Below are 15,566 nucleotides of genomic sequence, written 5' to 3'. Positions count from 1 at the left end.
CAATAAAGGACAAATTGAAATTGTGCACCACCTAATAGATTGCAATAGCAAGAACAAATAGTCTCCCTCCTTTCAGTACACAGAATGATGGCACTCCCTCATTTTCTTGAAGTTAGGCATGACCCTATGACTTGCTTTGGCCAATGAAATGTGAGCAGAAGTGATGCAAACCATTTCCAGACAGAAGATTTAAGAGCCAGTGTGTGATTCACTACTTCTCTCTCTTTCTTTTTTTAACCATGTCCCAGTGGATGCGTATGTCAGGATGGAACGTATATTTATAGGCTTCAGTCCAGGGACTACAATGAAAAGAGACCCCCACTCAATCCTGTCTGTTTTAGACAAGTAGCATGAGAGAAAAATAAATCTTTGCTGTGTTAAGCTGCTATTCTGATGGTTGTTAGTTTGCACATCAAAATTTAGCTTATCCTGACTGGTACATTGGCTGATGGAATGATTTTCTTTGCATACTTGTCTCCTCAATAAAGTACAAACTGCATCAAGGACAAGAATAATACAATTTAATTTTTATCCAAAATCTGCTCCTCCTCCTGCATTACCCAACAAAATAAATGGCAACAACATCCACCCGATACTTGAAGTCATGAAAACTGACAGTACACTTCTGTATCCTAGATCTTTCACCTGTCCATGATCTGATCTTGTCCACTGTACTTTCTTAGTTTCTGTAGAATAGCTCTATTTATTTCCAGCCTACTTCACTGTCTACATAAAAAACAGCATCTTCTTTCTGCCACCTGCCTCTGAGCACTCTGCTTGCTTCTAGAATACCCTGTCCCAGCCATTCTCCACACTGACCTCAGAGCTGGTATTTCTAAAATGCAAATCTGATTGTGTCACTCCCCAGCTTTCAGCACTTCAAAGGCTCCCTATCACCTTCAGACTAAAGTCTCACCCCTTTGTTATGACTTATAGGGCACATTAGGACCTGGTCCACTCTGGAGGATAACTGCCATAAAGACAGAGATTTTTGTATATTTTGTCCATTGCTATATTGCTGACACTAGCACAGAGCCTGGTCCATTTTCAGCATTCCAAAAATGGCTGTTAAACCGGTGGTCCTTACTGATCTCCTGGCTCACTCATATGGCTCTTCCTCTTCCTCCCATGCTCTTCTCCAAGGAGCACTCATGCTCCCTCTGGCTGGAATACACTTCCTCCAGTTTTGCCCATGGCTGGCTTATGTCATCCTTCAAGTCTCAGCTCAAATGTCACCTCCTTACAGAAGCAGGTCTTCCTTACTTATCTGATATAAAGTAGCCCCACCAGACCCAGTAGTTCTCTTCTCATGACCCCCTTTATAGCTTTCTTAGCATATCTCATCTATTTGCTTTTTTTAAAATTTGTTGCCTGTTTATTTTCCCCTTCTAGAATGTAAGCTCCTTGGGGGAATATCTGTCTGGCTTTTGCCTGACAACATAGTAGCCACCCAATAGATAAATGAATGAGTCCCTGCTGGTTCCAATACCCTCTTCCTTCATACATAGGATGGACTATACTTTCTAGTCTAAGTGATCCACATGCAACTTCAGATTTTAGGGGTCATTATTGGCTCTTCTTACCTTACTATCCATTACCAGGTGATCAAGGTGTGAATGAGATTTCATTATTAAACATTGATATAGGAGTTAAAAAGAAATTATTTAGGCAGATAGTAAGGGTACAGGAGTCCTTGGTAAGGTTTTCCTTTTAATGAAAAGAAGTCCCCAAATTATTTTCTTTTCTAACAAAGAGGAGCCTCTAAAATCAAGCTGCAGACATAGAAAGGCAGGCTAGAAGCTTGCACAAGTGATTGCTGGCAGTTGTGCCAACAGGAAAGAGGGGATAGACATGTCCAACATGGTGGCTCCATCCTCCATTCTCTTTGCCAACTATGTGTGCAGTCAGGAGCAGACAGCGTGGCCCAGGCCAGCAAAGATCCCATTTGCATAATAGGATTATGGCGGGGTGACCAGCTTCCCCACTTCCCCCTGCCCCCTACCCCACCGCCATGCTATGTAAATGTCACACCTGGTCCAACCAATCTTTGGGCCCTATGTAAATCAGACACCACCTCCTCGAGCTTGTCTATAAAATCCTGTGCAGTCTGCAGCGGGCTGGAAGTCCCACTCGGGCACCCCTCTCTCTCCCAGAAGAGAAAGCTGTTCTCCTTTCTCTTTCTTTTGCTGATTAAACCTCTGCTGTTAACCTCACTTCACCTGTATCGGTGTTCTTGATTTCCTTGGCATGAGGCAATGGACCTTGGGTATTTACCCTAGACAACAGGGCCACTTCAATATCACTTTTAATTACCTTGAATTTTTTACTGATATGACTTTTCTCTTTTACCATACCCTTCTCCTAAAATACCAAATAAAGCTTTTACCCTAAATACCACACAGTGTAATGAAATTAAAATGTCAACAACATGAAAAAGAAGCAGTATTTTAATAAACCATGACATGTTTTGCCAAAATTTTGAACTAACTGGGTAATTTTTAACAAATCCAAAATCAATTTAGAAGGGAGCTGGGAAGCAGTCCCTGTCCACACCCACTGCTGGAGGTGGAGTAGGATGGCCTCATTGTCCTCACCCCACCCTGCCATGTTTGGATTTGACTCTTTTGATCACAAGGAACAGAATCCACTCTAATTGCCTAAGGAAACGAAAGTTTATCGTAAGAATCTACATGGTAATAAAGAAAATGGGAATGTCATCCAGGAAGCTAGCCTTCAGTGCAATTAAAAAACAAACAAACAAACAAACAAACAAACAAAAACAACCAGGCTCCCTGAGAAAAACTGAAATGGTTGTTCTTGGTGGCTCACGCCAGTAATCCCAACACTTTGGGAGGCTGCAGCAGGAGGTTTCCTTGAGCCCAGGAGTTTGAGACTAACCTGGGCAACATAGGGAGACTCTATCTCTACAATAAACAATTAAAATTTAGCCTGGTGTGGGGGTGTGCACCTGTGTTCCAGCTACTCAGGAGGCTGAGGTGGGAGGATCTCTTGAGCCTAGGAAGTCGAGGCTGCAGTGAGCCGTGATAGCACCACTGCACTCCAGCTTGGGCAACAGAGCAAGACCCTGTCTCAAAAATAAATAAATAAATAAATAAATAATAAAGGATTCTTCTGAATCCAAACCAATTCAAGGGATTTCAGAAGAAAAGTTTCTGAATTCTCTTTCTAACGCTCTCCCTTCACCACTCTGCCACCTTGCTACTCTGCATTTCTGCTTCTCTTTGTGTTAGTCTACCTCTCTCCCACTACAAGTTACTGAATCACTCACTTCTCTCTCTTTCTTAGTAGCTTCTGCCTGTTTATTGGTTTAGCTTCCCCATAACCTTACTTTGCTCAGACACCTCATGACTTGCAAGTCTATATGAGTCCACTTTCTGTATTTCTTCATCTTCAGTTCCCTTTTATTGCCAGAATTTTTCCTGCTTTCCAATTACACTTCCTAAGAGTGATGCTCTGACGAGGCAGCTCTTTCTAATTGGTCAGAGCATCTCAGTTGCTTAGTAACAGTAGCCTTCAGGCTAGTGCTTCCCTGTCTTTACTCAGCTGTGTCTGGGTGTATTGAGACACAGGCGAGGACCACCCCAGCAGCAGGAGCTGAGATTGGGGCAGTATCCCTGAGAAGAAGGCAATGAACAGGCATGAACCATGGTTTACATGTTCAATAGTTAGCACTTAGCACTGATGCATTTGTTTAATGTTTTGACAACTGTATTGTGTTATAATTAGCTTCCTTTGTAATCTCATGTGCTTTATTGCATGCCTCTAAAATTGTTCTGAGAAGGCTTCCACAGGCTTCACCAAACTGCCAAAAAAGTCCATGGCACAAAATAAATTACTATTTCCTGCCCCACGCTCAGGTCTCCTTGAAGGCATGGATTGTGTCTCATTCTCTGCTGAGGCTCTAGGGTCCAGCACAATGCCTAGCATGGAATAGGCAAGAAAACATTGGTGGAAATAATGAATACTTAAATTCCCAGCATCTAAACTGTGCCTGGCCCATGGAAGGCACTCAGTAGAAGTTTCTAAATGAAGAACTAAACTTCTGAAGCCCCCACTGGCTGGCCCACAGTCTCCCTCCTCAAGTCCCATTGAGTGGACTCTGCATTCCAGCAGACTGAAGCAAGGAGTCATTTATCAAGTAGGCTGGTACACTATCAACAACCAATTTTTACAATAATACAAAATCCTCTGTCGCTCATAAATTACTTCAAGATAAACACCAGGCCTTAAAATGAAGTGCTGCCAGATTAATGAACAGTTCCAGAATCTAATGAGTGGTTTCTAACGTCTGGAGGGACTCCTTTATGGGGAGTTTGCCAGGACTGGGAATGGGCCTATGATTTAGCCATCCGTCTTCCAGGCCCTACACAGCACGTGTTTTCAAGCCAGCTGGTGGGGGTTAGTGAGGCAATCTGAGGACTTGGACAGATTGCTTTGTGTGCCGAGTTAACTGGTTCATATAGAGACTGAAACTGTGAGCCTGATTTCCTTAGCCCCATAGCTTAATCAGCTGAGCTTATCATCTTGACCACCTGAATGGATTCAGAGCATCCCAGGAAAGGAACATAGTACAAAAGAGATGCACAGGAAGTCATGGTGATTCAAAACTCAGCAGAGAGAGAATGTTTGGATAACATCCTTGATACTTCACTTCCTGCCCAGAAGAATGGCAAGGGCTTCAAAGTTACCACCTCCTTCCTTGCTCCACCCAAACCCTGACCCTTGATGTATGACAGCAAAGAGCAATGAAGGTCATGTCCCCAAGTATCTTGCAAGATTGCTGGCAGGGACACCAAGAAGAACTCATCCAGATTTTTTGCCACGATATTTTTTGCCACAATAGTTTGAGTTTTCTTTTGCCAACTTTATATGAGCTTTGCTTTTGATCCACCCCAAATATAGGAAGATCAGGGTTCACATCCTTCTCTCCCTCCCCAGGAAGGACCTTCCCGGCTGGCTGCAGGGACTGTCCAGGACTCTGATGTGCTCCTAGGGAGGGGAATTTATAGGGGGGTTAGCATGAATCAGAAAGAGTACTGGGCATTTCACATCTGTTATCTAATTTGCAGAGATGAATGTTTAAAGATAGTCTGAAGCACCTTCCCTCTAACCTGCCTTCAGAGTTTGTTTTTAAAAGTTAAAGAATACTACCAAGCATCATGCCCAGTACACGAGTGCTCTATGTATATGTGTTGGACACATTGGAAAGTGAAAAGAATGAGTAATAGAATAATACATAGGCTACATAATTCTGACTAGGGATTGATTTATCAGGCTAATCCATTGTCACTCTTGTCATCCAAGAAAAATGTCCAATGGGATACTGTGATTTTAAGGTTTTATTTATTGATATATTTGTGCCAGGAATATACTTAAAACCACTGGAAACATAATAAATTTTCAGGTGGACAGGAGTAAATGAGAGTTGTGGGAACCATGCCACCAGTGAGATATCATCACATGCAGTGACAAGAGGGCACCAGGCAGGATGATCATAATTCCCAATCTGCCCAGAACTGCCCTGGCTTACTCATAGTGTCCCCTTTCATTCTCAAATGTGTCCCAGTTTGCATGTTCACAGGTCAGAAGATTCAATAGTGTCAAGATGGCAACTCTCTCCAAATTAATCTGTAGAACCAACAAAATGCCAATCAAAATCCCAACAGGTTTTTCTGTAGAAACTATCATCAAACTTGACTCTAAAATTCATATGACTATGTGAAGAACCAAGAAGACCTGAAGCAACTTTGAAAAGGAACAAAATTGGAAGACCGAAACTATCTTGGTTCAGATTTATTATAAACTTATAGTAATCAGCACAGTGTAGTATTGATGGAAATGAAACAAACCAAAATAATCAGTGGAACGGAATGGAAAGTGCAGAAGCAAACCCACGCATATGTGGACAATTGACTTTTGACAAAAGTGTAAAAGCCGTCTAGTAGAGAAAGAATAATCTTTTCAACAAACGGTGCTGGGACTAGGTGCTGTGGCTTACACCTGTAATCCCAGTGCTTTGGGATGCCAAGGTGGGAGGATCACTTGATGCCAGGAGTTCAAAACCAGCCTGGGCAACACAGCAAGACCTCATCTCTAAAAAAAAGAAATATTCTTAATTAGCTGGGCATGGTGGCACTCACATGTAGTCCTAGCTATTTGGGAGGCTCAGGCAGGAGGATTGCTTGAGCCTGGGATTTCAAGGTTGCAGTGAACTATGATCATGCCCATGCTACTGCACTCCAACCTGGGTGACAGAGTAAGACCCTGTCTCTTAAAAAAAAAAAAAAAATCATGCTGGAACCATTGAATATTCATATGTAAAAAAATTAACTTTGATTTATGGCACCAAACTGTATGCAAAACTTTACTCAAAATGGATGGTAGACTTCAGGGTAAACCTAAAACCATAAAGCTTCTGGGAGAAAACCTTTCAACTAGCCATAAAAGAACAAATTAATAAATCAGATTTCATCAAAACTTTAAAATTTTGCTCTGTGAAAGGCTTGCTAAAGAATGAAAAGATAAGCCACAGACTAAGAGAAAATATTTACAAAACATGTATCTGATAAGCAACTTGTTATCTAGGACATATAAAGAACTCTCAAAACATAAGAAAACAAGCAGAGAAAAGAAAGGACTTGCCAAGGTTTTTGTATGAGTGAACAGCAAACCTGGGATCATCCTGCATCTCCCGACTCCCAAGCCCCAGCCCCATTCTCCCTGCCAGGAAGCCCTTTGTCAGAGTCAACACGGAACATGGGTGGTGCAGTAAGAAATCACCCAAATCTTACTTTAAATCCTGGTGCCACCACTTACTGGCCTTTGGAGCACTTGTATGACTTCTTGGTTTCTCATTGGAATATTGGGAAGGTAATTTTTTAAGTGCCCTTGTTTAGATGATAAATTATAAGGTCACTTTACCATTATATGACCCTTGGTGCATAGGAGATCACCAAAAAGGAGCAGAGGGCACTAAAAGGAGAGGTGGAGAACCACAAATGACATGCTTTACTCCTTCAGTACTGTGCCCAGCCTGGACTCTGAGCCCTGTGTTGCAGTTATAAGGAGCCACAGCTACTTGTCAACCTGTCCATTTACACTTCTGGAATCCCAATAAGAAGTGCTTAGAAATACAAGGCTCCAATTACCACAGGTCTCATGTTGGCCGCCCAGGAAGTGCTTGCTTTAGAACACCTTTGGGAATTCCTCTCCCCAAGACTTCAGGTGGCCAATACTTTCACAGTAGGATCCAGACTTTATGTGCTTAAATGCATAGCATAGGAGAAAATCTTTCTGGCATCTCAGGGATTCTCCTTTCCCCTCACTTGTACTCTTTCACTTCCTTCATTGCAGCTACCTAAGCAGTTCTCCAAGTGCAGATGTGAAGGAAGAGGCCTCCCTAGGGCCCCCTCCCTAATCTGTATGAAGTTTCTCTCTCTCTCTCTCTCTCTCTCTCACACACACACACACACACACACACACCCCGAGAACTATTTAGATAACCTTCTAACCCCCTCTTTCAGTTTGTGGTTTCCCCCATACACAGACCCAAAGACATGGATTCAAGTGCAAATAGTTAATTTTAGAGAGAATCCCAAGAAACAGTGTCGAGGGAGTCAGGAAATGGGAAAATGAGACAGGGAAGGGGAGATGGCAGTAAAGGTAGTTACCACTGTGGATAATTGGAATTTAATCCAAATGACATCTCTGGGAGCCAGTGTAGAAAATGCATCTCAGGGCCATCTCACCAGAGCAGTGAGGGATCTGAGGTATTTATACACCAACTCCCTGAGTCACTGGTTGAGCCAATGCTGCCTTTGACAAGCTTAGTCCAGTTGGGAGCCAGAAATTTAAACAGCTTAAACTCCTCCGTGGTTGCTATATGTATTATTAAACTTTGAACCCCAGCATAACATAGCATAGTTCCCTGCTACTGAGAGCCTCTTATGTTGGAGCCAAAGCAATCTCTGGCTTCTCAAGATGGACTTCAGGAAAATGGCAATTGGAAATTGACCAGTCTGCACTGAAGTGGCAAGAGTGAGCAGGGAACACCAAGTTACTTTTTCATGGAATTACAGCACCATTTAGCAAGCACTGAATAACATACTTAGTGTGGCATGCTCACCAAATACTCATAGGCTTACCCATATTTGATGACCAAAAGACTGAACAGAAGAAACACAGATCATGTCCAAGTCAAAGCACTTATGAGTCAGTATGCAACCTTTGTACCCTCTCTTCCCATAATACAGCAACTCAAAAGCTGCATGTTCCAGATTGGGTAACTACAGGATGCAATCAGACTAGATCCTTAAGTTGCCACTGGGAAAGAAGCTGACCTGGAAAGCTGCAGGACCCACAGCCAACTTTGTGCAAAAGAGAAATAAACCTACATATGCTCAGGTGCTGAGATTTTCAGGTTTGTTTGTTACTGCAGCAAAGCTTAACCTAACCTGCCTCATATAGTTAGAACCTTTGTCCTGATTTCAATTTTATGTATTCATTCAACAAATAATTATTAAAAGCCCTGTATATTCTTGATGCTGAGAATACAGCAGTGAACAAAAGAACAAAAAGTTTCTGACTCTATGGGATATATGTACTAATAGCAAGGCAGTCTTGCCAATAAGCGAAAGGTTTATTCTTCCTCATAGTAACTGTAAGAGACACAATGGTAAATAAGCAGCCCAGAGGGGGAAATGTTCTATTTTGATAGACGGAAAATGGTCAGTTGTTATGTGTGAGCAAAGTCATTAGAGAAAAGGAAAGAAAAATATCAATGCAAACTTCTTGTTGTACATCATTTCAATACTTGTTGAGTATCAATTATAGGCCAGGGTTTATGCTAGATGCCAGGGATTGGGAAGTAAATAAGAATAATGCTATGCTTGACAAGCTGAGTCTAGTGAGAGGAGAGAAATGTAAATCAAGCATAAATTCTTTGATGACTTCTCTGTCTCTTAATTAACCTTTGAATCTCAGACTGTCACAGGATAGATGCCCAATAAGTATTTATAGAATATACTAATAACTGCACTATATTGTTTCCCTCAACCTCAGAAGAAAAGCTACATTAGAAAGGAACAAGTCAGACTGGACATAATGGCTTACGTCTGTAATCCCACCACTTTGGGAGGCCAAGGCCGGACGATTGCTTGAGGCCAGGAGTTTGAGACCAGCCTGGGTAACATAGCAAGACCCTGTCTCCACAAAAAATTAAAAATTGTCCTGGTGTGGTGGCATGCACCTGTGGTCCTAGTTACTGGGGAGCCTGAGGTTGAAGGATCACTTGAACCCAAGTATGAAGTTATCATGAGCTATGATCATACCATTGCACCCCAGCATGGAGAACAGAGTGAGATCCCAATCAAAAAAAAAAAAAAAGTTAGCCCATACCTCTACACACCTTCACACTCTCACCTACTCAGCCTTTGCAAATCAATGCCTAAGGAAGAGACTTCCTATATTACTCCCAGAGTACACAGTACAGGACTCAGCAATGAGCAGTCAACTGAAAGATTGAGCTCTGTGGAGGTACAAAGCCCTAACAGCTGTTGAGAGTTTAACTTGAATAATCCATAAGGTGGGATGTTAACTCTAGGGACCAAAATAACTGGACCACTTGAAGCATATCCAGTCTACATAGATCACTGCAAGTCCCTGAAGTCTGTGTCAAGGACTTGTGAACATTTCAAGAAACGTCAATACCTCTAGCACTGCCCCTATTTTAAAGGGAAGTAAAGGCAGTATATACATCCAGAAAATATCCAGAAAACAAGTCAAACCAGTGCATTTGTTAAGTCCTGGGGTCTCCTGTGGCCATATTCTCACCTCCAGTTCTGTTCTCAGCCTTCTCGATCCCTCTGTGCTGCTGGGACTCTCTTGGTTTCTCTAATAAGTAAGTAGATCTTCGGGAATGTCCTTGGCAGATTCTGCTTTGGAGAAATTAACAAACTAAATCAAACTGACAAACCATTTAACAACATAACTTAAAGCAAGGTTGTTCTTTCCCTAAGAACAGGGCACCCTCAGCCTCTTCAGGTTTCTAGGTAACATTAGAGGTTCAGGGAATCTCTAGCCTGCAAGCTACCATTTGTGGGGTCTATGGAGAAAATAGAGCACTGATTTCTATCCCCAGCTGAACCTGCTTCTTCACCCAATTGGTCTTCAGTGTGTCCCCTCCTGCTCATCCCTCACTCCCTGGCCCCCACTGTTCCATGATGACTGATAAACTGTCAGTGGATTCATACTATTTAAAACAGAGAGTATCTAAAAAGATCACTACAACTTACCAGCCCCTTTTATCCTTGGGCAAATTCCTCTTACTTAGCTAACTGCTTTGTCTGGCCAGAAAACAGCTTTATGAAATATAATCCAAGGTACCATGAAGTTTTATAATCTCTTTCCATTAGATATACAGCCTACCCTATATCTAACCCCAACAGTTGGAAATGATATTAACTGACCTCTGATAAGCATCAGAAACCAGTTGCTTCTCACTACTAATCATCTATTTTTGGAACTGAATGCAAAGGAAACATATGCTCAGTCATGACCATGACTCTTTAAAACAAAGTCTATTCATCTTTCGTCTTCCCTCATTGCTTGATGATTCTTAATTTTTTTTTCTCACCTACCCTGACCCATCACTTTAGCCCTGAAAATTTCAAAAAAAAATGGGTGGGGGGATTGTTTTTCTTTTCTTCATCCCTTCCCCACCCCAAATCCTTATCCCTGTACAACAGCAAACCACATCTTACCTATGTGGAATGCAGAAGAAACGTTTTCCTTTTGATATTAAAAAGTCCTCCCACCAACTAGGTAAACATTGGCCACATCACAGAGCTGGTATGTTATTGCAGAGCAGAGGGGAGCACAAATCCAGAGTTTTTTCAGGGTCGTGTAGAAAGGAATCTCAGGCTTTGGCCGCAACTCCAGGGAAGAGATGAAAACACTGTGTACACATGTCAGAATGCCAACTGCAACGGCATGCACGGATTGCTACAGTGACAGAGGATTTGACTGAACAATGGGATCTTCTTCACAAGTAGTTTGTGGGATTCCCTCTTCTCTTCCAAGACAGGATCCCGGCTGAGATCAAACACAGTATTCTTGGAGGTTCCAGCAACAACAGGTCGACTTTTGAGCAGTGCTGTCAACAGGGCATCATTGCAATCCAGTGCTTGGAGAATTGCTGAACAAAAGCAAAGTGTCAGACTGTGTCACAGGGATCAGTCAGTCAAGGACACATCTTTCCCATGTCCTTAGGGGTATGACATTCTCAACTACCACTGTAAAGCAGAAAAGTGAGACCAGAGAAAATTTTAATGATTATTCTCATTGCACCCAGGTTTCAATATGGGCAATTTGTGATGATCTGAGATGAAGTTGTGACGTTGTGAAATGCACCATTGAGCTAATGCAGTTGCACTCCAAGGCTTCACAGAGGGAATGTGGCATGCTGGTCCCATTCTGTGTTTGATTTGCTTGATGGTAATAGGAGAGTTATTTCAACTCTCTTTCTCCATTTCTCCATCCCCTAGGAAAAAAAGATCATTTTAATCCTTCAACAGAGCATCCAAGAGGATTAAGAAATAATAAGGTCTGTATGTGAAAAGTCCTCCATTGTACCCATAGAGATTTCATCAATTATTAATAAAAACACCCCAAGGCTTCCATTTTTCCTTGGATTCTGAGCATGTGGTTACTTTTGTTCATGGCATCCAATGGTAAGTTAATTTTATTAAGAACATTTTTAGAAAGCTAAAATGTCAGAAGTTGACACTACTCTCTTTCCAGTCCTCTATTCTTGGTAACATCATTAAACATCAGCTGGCCCCAAAGGCAAGTTGCACCTTTTTTTAATCTAACAGCCATTCTGTGGATAGCATTTGTTTTCCATTGCTGCCAAGGAGACAATCTGGCTCTCATTTCCTTTGAAGAAGAGCCCGTTATGATGAGTCAGGTCTACACTGGGAATAATTAGGTCAAATAAATGAGCCCTTCCAGCTGCCTATAGCATCACTCAACACCCCCCTGTTGCAGATGCAGGAGACATTTCTGGAGCAAAAGCAGAGTTTATCTGTTGTGAGTTACCCCTTCCACTTGCCCAAGGGATGCTATCAAAACATATGCAAGGTAATTATGGCTCCTCTCTTTGCATCTGGAAAAGTGAAAACTGATCCATAAAATCGCGTGGAGATCTCATTGTCTTTCTGCCCTACCAGAGAAGGTTCCTGCCGCATGAGGAAATAAGAACCAGCTGACAAGCTCGGGCAAGACTCCTGCCTTGTGTCACATTTGCCCTCATGGTCTCCCAGCCACCTTATCCTCAGTTGCCATGTCCACTGGCAGGAGAAAAAGGAAATTCAGTGATGTTGGAGTCATGTACCAGCCCTTGTTAGTATTCCACTTGAGCTGATATCTGCAGCTCATCATTCAGGCAAGCATCTGGCCCAGCCACCTCCACAACTCACACTCTCAGGTTGTTTTCTTTTGTGTTCAACATCTCATATACACAATAGGAGACTAATCTGGGGCTGAATTAGAAATACAAACTGCTATCCAGGTTAAAGATCTCCCCTGTGCCGATCTGGGTACCAGGAAGTGTAAAATGAAGATTAAAAACCATATATAGAATAAGCCTTTCATCCAAGAGTCTCATTACTCAGAGAGAAAAAAGAATCTTCAGTTTTGTTTCTCTCTCTCAACTTTATCAAACCATTTAAAGACTGCTATAATGTAGGAACCCTCATGAGTTGCCCCACCAAATTCCACAACCTGGAATTTTATACCTTACATTAACATGGGTCACTGACCTCCTCCAAGGAGCTGATGATGCATTTCAGGCTGGCCAGATCATGTGCCTTTCCCAAGGAATATGTGGTCTTCAAGATCCCATCACTTAACTTTTTAAATCTAAATCCCCATTTGAAGCCTCTCGTGCAAATGGTTTGTCTTGAGTTGTTTGCTTTGCTTGCCCAAGGGGTTTTATTATTCTGGGTTACTCTAGCTCCACAGGAAATGAGAATATCAATATCTACACTCTGTCTTTAAAAAAAAAAAATTAGAGGAATTTGGCCTACATTGCAGTAGTAACTCAGAACAAAAGACTGCTCACGAATCCTTCCTTCCAAGCTGCCTACCTTGTAGTGATCACCACATCTCACATCTACCAGGAGGTAAATGATGCCTCAGTAGAACCTCAGGAAGGAGAGGACAGCTGTGAACCTCAAAAATGAGCACATTTGCAACCATTCTGGGGCAATAGTCTATCAAACAAAGTTTATCACAAAATAGCTTTAATTCAGTCATTATTGAGTGACTGCTGAATGCAAAGCACTTTTACCATACCTGTTCCACCCTCACTTGTGAACATCAGCCTTGCTGTCCTTCAGTTTTACAGTAAACCCTGCATCCAGAGGCCTCCCCTCCTCAGACACCAGTGTAATTCCTAGTTACAGGAGATAAGGAAGGCTTTCCTTATGGGGCTCAATTTAAACTCTCAATGATGGCTCACAGACCAGCCCCTACAGATTCCCCCATCTTACCTTCCTCTGACGTGAAATCTTCCAGGTGTAGGTTAAGGACCCCTAATCCCACATTGCTTATGGATTAACCCAGGAAAGAAGACATCATTACCCTAAATGAAGTACAATTAATTTTTTTAATCTGTTGCAGCCTTTAATCAATTTCATTCACTTGCCTTGCCCTAACCTAACTTCCTCTCCTGGGATGTGTCAGCAAGGCTCATTACTAAGAAACGCCAGCGTCATCCACACCACCATCTTGTGACTTCCGCACCTCCGCTTCCGTGAGCAAACCTCAGCTGTTCCAAAGTGAAAGAGTATTTCACCTCTCCCAAGAGGCTGGGTCCAAATCATGCTACCAACTTCAAAGAGGAGGAGAGATGTGAGGAAAGAAGGAAGACCCCCCTCATTGAGGCAGAGGAGCAGCCTCAGGTCCTCTGACACCCAGAGGAGGTGCACGGCTACATTTACTCTGGTATCTCCAGACCACAGGTGCAGCACGGCTCACATGTGCAATGAATTCAGCATGTGATTTGGGTAGAGTGTGGGCGTGGATGCTCACAGGTGCAGCCACTGAAGCCTAGGCTGTGCTCAGTGAGGCGAGAAGAGGGGAACTGAGGTCTAACAAGACCCATTAATTCATATGATCGTTGTCCTAGCTGGTCAGGCTGGATTGAATTCACAGCAGGGTGGCCTCATAGCCCCTGCTGTTATAACCAGGGTAGGGACCACAAAAAGTTTTAATTGCTGATAAAACAAATGGAACAAAACTTTAAAATACAATTTTCTGCTCCCTCAACCCCCGGCCCCACCCCATGTCTTTAACCTGTGATCGAAAGGATATTAAGATCTTGAGTGTATCAACAGTCCAGAGGACAAGAAGGAAAATCCTGGGATGTGAAATATTCTGCAACAAGAAAAGCAACTGGAGAAGCGACTAAATTCACTGCAGCTGTTTTGCCCTCCTCTTTTTTTTCTCTGGCTCCCTCTGTCTCTTTCCTGGAAGTTCCCTAGTAAGAAGTAAAAGAGATAATGGCTTTGGAGTGCATGTTTTTCCTGGAATTGGAAGGAATTTTAACAAAGGAGCCCTTCAGAATGAACCCCCCACCCCCGCTTTTCACCTGAAGTAGGACAAGATTGGTGCCCCCAACATCATTCTCCATGTGGCCCCAGGTTGGGGTTGGGGGTGGACACTACTGATAAGCTCTTAGCAATTTCCCTATTTGTGGACTCCGAAGCTCCTTAGCTTGACAACTGATGAATAAGTTTTCTTTTGTGGGATAAGAATAGATGACCTTTTCCCCCTGAATTCCCGTCCTGGGGCTGGGGAAGAGAGCCCAGGATCCCTTCTCTTGGCCTTCACACCGTGGGAAAGAGTACCTAGAGTTAAAAGCCTGATAAATGCCCTCGAACAGCTTTGAAAATCACTCAGCGTGAGCGCTTGCCTCCTGAACAAATGTCCAAGTTGTATCACTACGGGAATGGCTCTCGGGTCACAGACACAGAGGTGATTCTCTTTGTAAATAGATTCATGCCACTTGTCTCCTTTCTGAAAACAGTTTCAAAAGAATTATTTGGTGAAGTCAGTTTCCTAGGAGAATCCATTACACTTCCCAAGAGATATTTCCACACTTGCAAACCATTAGATAAACTTAAAGAACAAATTAGTCCTCGTAGTAGGCCACCCCCACCCCATCTCCAGTTCACCACTTCAATCATGCTACTTTCTCAGTGGATTTGAAGCCAAGCTTTCACATCAGAGCCCTCCAACCAAGAGCCTGAGTGTATAACTCATAAGAACAATCAAGTAACAACGTTTTTCTTTCCATCCTCACATCTGGTATCTGCTACCTTGTGAATGGGGTGCCCATCAGCAGGAAGGGTTAGAGCTAGGGTAAGTGTGTAGGGAGTAAGCCTTGAAAAGAAAGAGGTGAGGAAAGAGCAGCAAAATCAGGACTGTCCCAGGACGTGTCAGTCAAGGGTTCCGAAATCCCTCAAATAGCTACTTCTGCTGTC

At 42.7% G+C, this 15,566-nt stretch overlaps 1 long non-coding RNA gene across 1 annotated transcript in view; it reads right to left on the bottom strand.

Moving 5' to 3' along the window:
• LOC112130070 (uncharacterized) overlaps positions 1-14,034 on the bottom strand; it is a 348,783-nt gene extending 334,749 nt beyond the window's left edge. Inside the window, exons 1-3 of the long non-coding RNA XR_010140422.1 lie at positions 13,572-14,034; positions 10,782-11,560; positions 9,853-9,953 (exon numbers count right to left, since the gene is read on the bottom strand). This is a non-coding gene — a long non-coding RNA (uncharacterized LOC112130070). The remainder of the gene's footprint in view (positions 1-9,852; positions 9,954-10,781; positions 11,561-13,571) is intronic.
• Positions 14,035-15,566: the final 1,532 nt, after the last annotated feature.

Source organism: Pongo abelii, chromosome 1, assembly GCF_028885655.2.
Source record: "Pongo abelii isolate AG06213 chromosome 1, NHGRI_mPonAbe1-v2.0_pri, whole genome shotgun sequence".
Classification (NCBI taxonomy): Eukaryota; Metazoa; Chordata; class Mammalia; order Primates; family Hominidae; genus Pongo; species Pongo abelii.
Note: the sequence above shows the minus strand (reverse complement) of the source record. Positions and strands in the feature narration are given on the sequence as shown.